We start from the raw sequence: 5991 nt of genomic DNA on the forward strand, positions 1-5991 counted from the left end.
CTGTGTGTGGAGCACTGGGGAAATGTAGGTGTGGGCAGATTTTTGTGGTCTCAGCCTATCTGCGCAGGAGCCCTAGGGGCGGCGAAGAAGCCTTGGTGAGTCAGGAGACAGCAGGGCAAACATGACAAGCACATGTACTCCGGAGTTACACAGACCCGAATTCTGAGCCCTTGCTCTGCCACTTACATACTTCATGATCATAGGCAATTTTCCTACTTCTCTGAATCTCAGTTTTCACCTATAGAAAATGGGCATAATTCCCATTCGAGTAGGTATTTAAAAAATTTAAAAGAATTAAAGTTGTTTTTTTTTGAGACGGAGTTTCCCTCTTGTTACCCAGGCTGGAGTGCAATGGCGCGATCTCGGCTCACAGCAACCTCTGCCTCCTGGGTTCAGGCAATTCTCCTGCCTCAGCCTCCCGAGTAGCTGGGATTACAGGCACCACCATGCCCAGCTAATTTTGTATTTTTAGTAGAGATGGGGGTTTCACCATGTTGACCAGGATGGTCTCGATCTCTTGACCTTGTGATCCACCTGCCTCAGCCTCCCAATGTGCTGGGATTACAGGCTTGAGCCACCACACCCGGCTGTAGAATTAAAGTTTTAAAAAAGTGCAAAATAGGCCGGGTGCGGTGGCTCACGCCTGTAATCCCAGCACTTTGGGAGACTGAGGCGGGTGGATCACAAGGTCAAGAGATCGAGACCATCCTGGTCAACATGGTGAAACCCCGTCTCTACTAAAAATACAAAAATTAGCTGGGCATGGTGGCTCGCGCCTGTAGTCCCAGCTACTCGGAGGCTGGGCAGGAGAATTGCTCGAACCCAGGAGGCAGAGGTTGTGGTGAGCCGAGATCGCGACATTGCACTCCAGTCTGGGTAACAAGAGCGAAACTCCACCTCAAAAAAAAAAAAAGAAAGTGCAAAATAAAATCACTGTAATGGTTTCATCTCATTGGTTTATGAGGTTAAATGAGGCAATGTCTACAACAAAGTGCTGGGCCAACTCTCTCTTTTTTTTTGAGAGAGAGAGTCTCACTCTGTAATCCAGGCTGAAGTGCATTGTCGAGATCTTGACTCACTGAAGCCTCGACTTCCCAGGTTCAAGCAATCCTCCCTTACCTCACCCTCCTGAGTAGCTGGGACTACAGGCATGCACCATCACCCTGGCTAATTTTTGTATTTTTGTTAGAGACAGGGTCTTTCCATGTTGCCCAGGATGGCCAACTCACTCATTAATTGGGAGTTATTGTTATTGAACATGCCTCAGTTTCTTTATCTCTAAAACAGACATAACAGTGGGATTACCTGAGGGGGGGGATTAAATGAGATAATAAATGAAGAGTGGTTGACACACTGTAGGTAAATATTAACTATTAACACTCTCAACACCTCCCTTGTTTTGCTCAAGGTCAAAACCCGGTAGTTTCCTCCTCCTCTTGCTTTCTCTCTGACCCTGTTGCATTTGCCAGCAAATAACCCTTCCTGTCTCTTTGGACAGAAGAAGCACAGAAAGAAGAATGCACTCAGAAAAGAGCACGTGGGAAAGCAGGAGAACCAGGGTGTCTGTCCTTGCTGACACCTGCCTCTCCTCTCCCACCGCAGTCAGATCCAGGCCTTTCCCACGAGCATCTTTCTTGGACAAAGCTCTGCCCAGGGTTCATTTTAGAGACGTCTATAATCTTGAGAGGATCCGTATTAATCTTCCCCACCTATAAGATGAGTGGCAGCTCGAAGCCAAGAACTTCCCAGCCAGGGAGAGAAAGACATGGAAGTTCCCTTTTTTTTCTGTGTCTCTCCCCGCCTCCCTTTTGCGGGGGAGCTGAATGTGCTCCTCTGGAGGGACCGAGGGAAGCCGGGGCTGGCTTGAAAGTGATTTTGCCTAGTGAAGCTGGCAGCTGGGAACCACTTTCCCTCCGCTTGCCCTCTGCCGGGGAAACTCCATGACGGCGACAAGGCAGCTGGCAGGGAGAAGCCTCTGGATTGGGGCTGCTGGGGCTGCTGCAGTGCCAGGCAGGGCCACACAGGAACACGTGGGCCCAGAGGCAGACGCTGATGCCACCTTTCCTTGCTGAGGACTCCCTAGAAGGGCAGTGCCTTGGGGCCTGTGGGGAAGGCTATCTTTACCTGTAGCACAGAAGCAAATGCAAAGGAACACAGGACTAGTGGAAAAGAACAGGGTCCCAGCCCTGGTGCTGCCACTCTATGGCCATGTGGTTTTTGGTCCAGTTGCTTAAGACCTTTCCCCAAATTCTAGTTTCCCTATTTGTAAAATGAGTGTTGTAATATGTCCCTCATAGGAACTGAGCGCAGAATTAGTTGAAATAATGTATGGGAAGCTGGGAAATGGGAGATGGCTAATAAATATTCATTTATCCCACAGAGGAACTGACAAGAAAGCAAATCGCTGGATTCTGGAGGCTTTATGATTTATCAGCTTATTCTATGGAATTAAGCCCTGGGCACCATGCCATTTGTCAGGGGCCTGGTTCTAGTGAAGATATGTGTTTATCCTTCACCATGAGATCCCAAGAGTCTCCCGAAATATTCTGGGCCTCAGAGGATCAGCACATAGGGCAAAAGGAACCTGTTCCTCAGAGATCCAATCGACATCTCCCTTAAGCCTTTTGCTCCCCTCCACGAACTCATCCTTTTGTGCTGCCAGCTTCATGTCCGTTCTGGGGGAGGCCAGAATGACACAGCTACATGTCACCCTGTGGTCTACAATGTGGGGAAGGAGCTGTGTCCCTGCTGGAATTGAAAAACATCCTTGAGGGCTGCAACTTTCACAGTGAAGGTTACCATGCCAACGACAGCTTCCTTGCCTGCCAGGGATGAAAGGAAACAAGGCCATGGGTGACACGCATCTTTTGTGTGTCCACAAACTTGCCTGGAATGCATCAGGGGCTGCGGACTGCTGCTCAGCAGGATGGAACAGGAAGATTCAGGTTAGATTTCGGTGGGACTCCGGGACAGGCAGGACTGATGAGGGCAGGGCCAGCAAGAGAGGATCGGGAAATGCTTCTCTGAGATTGATACCCATCTCTTGGTGAAATGTGTGGGTGTGGTACTGAAAGCAGGCGTGGGAAGGATGGTGTCCTAGATATCAGTTTCTGGCTGTGATGGGAACCTCGACTTCTTACAGGTTCTTTCTGCCTTGGCAGGACGGCCTAGGAGATTACTGATGCTATGGGGTACACAGAGGAGGGCAGCAGGCAGGGCTAGCAGGTCCCTGGGTGGTGGGCCACAGGCTTGCCTCTGGTGAAGGTCCAGTCTTGGCGAGGAGGCCCCAGATATGCCTAAGGAGGAGCGTCTCCCTCAAGGGGCAGGGCTTCCAGGGAGAATGGCCCCCACTTCTGAACCGGGAAGGGGCACAGAGGACTGAGGAGCTGGCACTGCCGAAGCACCTATGCCACGTCAGGCACTTGACACAGCCCCCATTTCCTTTTCATTCTCACCACAAACCTGCACAGCAGGGACTCTCACTCCCATTGCACGGAGGAGATGAGGACACAGGCTCAGAGAAGGTGAGTACTCGGCCCAGCATCACCCCGCTGGCAACGGGAGACGCTGGGGCTGGAACCCCGTTGTCTGAACAGGAACTCCAGACCTTCAGGGTGCCCTATTTTCTTCTGGAAACATTCTCCCGAAGCCGTCCGCTCCTCGTTCCGCCCTTCGTACAGGCTTCCCGGGCCCGAGACGGCTAGGGAGAGGCTAACGGGGCACGTCCAGCCGGCGCCTGGGAAACCGCTCCACCGGCCCGCAACTGCGAGGGCCCGGGGCCGCCACGCGGGCCTCCGCCGCAGCCTCTCGTTTTACCCCAGGCTCGGGAGGGGCGTTGCACCCAAGGCCACAGAGCGCGCGCGGCCTTGCAGATTCCCGCCGGGTCAGCAGGCGTCGAGGCCGCGTAGAGCCCCTGCGCCCCTGCGCCCCGCCCGCGGCTGCGAGGCCCCGGCCTGCAGAGGCCCCGGCGGAAGCTGCTCCTTCCCGGGAGGGCTCCCGCCCCCGGCCCTCCCCCGCCCGCCCCGCGCCATGTATGGCGCTTCCTCCCCGAGCCCTACAAGGCGTTTCCTCCCGGCCCCAGGCCCATACAAGGCGTTTCCTTCCCGGCGCGGCTGGCAGGCGGCCCGCGGGCGGGGAGCCCGGTCCTCTGGGCCCGCCCAACCCCGGAGCCCGCGGCCAGGGGACCTGCTGCCAAGGAGGGGGCGGCGGCGGCGGGAGGGACGGGGACGCGCGGCTTGGCCCCGCGCGGGAGGCGCCGACTTGGGGGTCCCGCCGGCCCCCGCTGGTGTTTTACCCCGCTTTTCTCCCCCAGCCCGGAGCACCACACGCCCTGCTGGAGGGTCGTTCAGCGGCCCCCACCCGTGACCTCCAGCCACGCAGGCCTCTGCGCCTCGGGGGTCGCTCTCCCCCGCGCAGTTGACAAGTGGGTCTTCCCTGATTGTCTTGTACCTCCCTGGCTTCAGCCGAGCTGCCCCCTCGGCCTGGAATGCCCTTCTTACACTATTCTGGCAGAAAGAAGTGCTATGCATCCTTTACTTGGTTCAGACTTCTGGCCTCCTGGAAATCCTTCCCACCCCCACCCATAGGTCAACAGCCTCTGCTGCGTTGATTAAGGTGTCGTTATCTGAGTGAGAGGAAGGAGGAGAAGGATCCTGTTTTCAGGTCTGCCGCGGTCCCTTTTCACCTTAGAACAGGCATCTTTGACTTTAGGTCTGGTACCCAACCTCTCCACCAGCTACGGCTCCCTGTGGTCTGAGTTTGACTCTGCAGGAGAAAGCTGGAAGGGTGGCGTGAGGGGAGCCACAGCTGGGGCAGGTGTACACCCGGAGTGAGTTGGGGCTGAGCGCTGCCCTTGGCTGCTTCCATCACCCAGAAGGGCCTCTCCTGCTCAGCCTGACAGCGCTGGTTTATCCACCACTGGAAGAACCAGCAAGTCCCTACAGGCCCTCCCGACAGCGCCTCCAGAAACAAACCTGGCCCAGCCATGTGGTTACCCTGATGTGATCTGCCACGAGAAAGGTCACGAACAGGGACTGGATCTCAGCATACAGGGAGCCAGCAGCAGTTCCCGAGCCTCCTCCCACTACGTTCCAGCAGCACAGCTGTCACAAAGTCCAGCTTTCTGCTGGGGAGACAAGCAAGTTCCTATGTGGCCAGCTAGACCTGCCTGTGAGCCTGTGATTGTTCTGCCACAGGTAAGGCAGGGAAAGAAAAGCTCAGAGTTTGGGGCTGAGTGGGAGAATATGTCAGAGAAGGGGCTTTTAGGGCTAAGCAGCCCTGGGCTTGATCCAGAATAAAATCACAGGCTTCCAGGCACGACACACACACACACACACACACACACACACACACACAGTGTCTGCAAATAAAGCCAAAATTTAAGGAGCCTTGTGGGTCTCCTCAGCCTCAGATAGCCTTACTGCCTGTAGAATCTCAAAGGTCCAGGAGGTAGGTTTGGGAAAAAATTGGGTAGGATGCCTCTTGCCTTGCTTTCCCACTTAGGGCTGCAGGCCCCCAGCAGCCTTCTCTGCAGAGCTATGCTCTAGGATTGTGGGTAATGTAGTCCACAGAGGCCAGGCTACTAGCAATGCTGCTTTCCACCCTCTCCTGCCCTCCCCTCAGGCTCCTGACAGCCACCAGCCTTCCTGCTACAGGAGGAGAGCAGGTCAAAGTGACGAGTTGGAATCCTTGCAGGATTGGGAGATCCCAGGCTGGAAACCAGTGAGCTATTTATGATTGAGCCTAGCCAAGGGGCAAGGCATGAGGGTAAGCTCCTGTAGGTTGCTACAGAATTTGCAGGAACCCCAGGTCTCTGCTTGGGTAGGCCTTTTATTCTCTTCCAGTGCAGGGGCCTTGATTCTTTGAAAGCCCTATGAGGCTGGGTGCAGTGACTCACACCTGTAATCCCAGCACTTTGGGAGGCCGAGACAGGCAGATCACGAGGTCAGGAGTTCAAGACCAGCCTGACCAACAAGGTGAAACATCGTCTCT

At 55.1% G+C, this 5991-nt stretch overlaps 1 long non-coding RNA gene across 1 annotated transcript; it reads left to right on the plus strand.

The window, feature by feature from the left end:
- Nucleotides 1-2827: 2827 nt before the first annotated feature.
- On the plus strand, nucleotides 2828-5766 carry LOC144580845 (uncharacterized). The gene is made up of 3 exons (XR_013531053.1): nucleotides 2828-3524; nucleotides 4711-5195; nucleotides 5623-5766. It is a non-coding gene; the product is annotated as an uncharacterized LOC144580845 (long non-coding RNA).
- Nucleotides 5767-5991: the final 225 nt, after the last annotated feature.

Source organism: Callithrix jacchus, chromosome 2 (assembly GCF_049354715.1).
Source record: "Callithrix jacchus isolate 240 chromosome 2, calJac240_pri, whole genome shotgun sequence".
Lineage (NCBI taxonomy): Eukaryota > Metazoa > Chordata > Mammalia > Primates > Cebidae > Callithrix > Callithrix jacchus.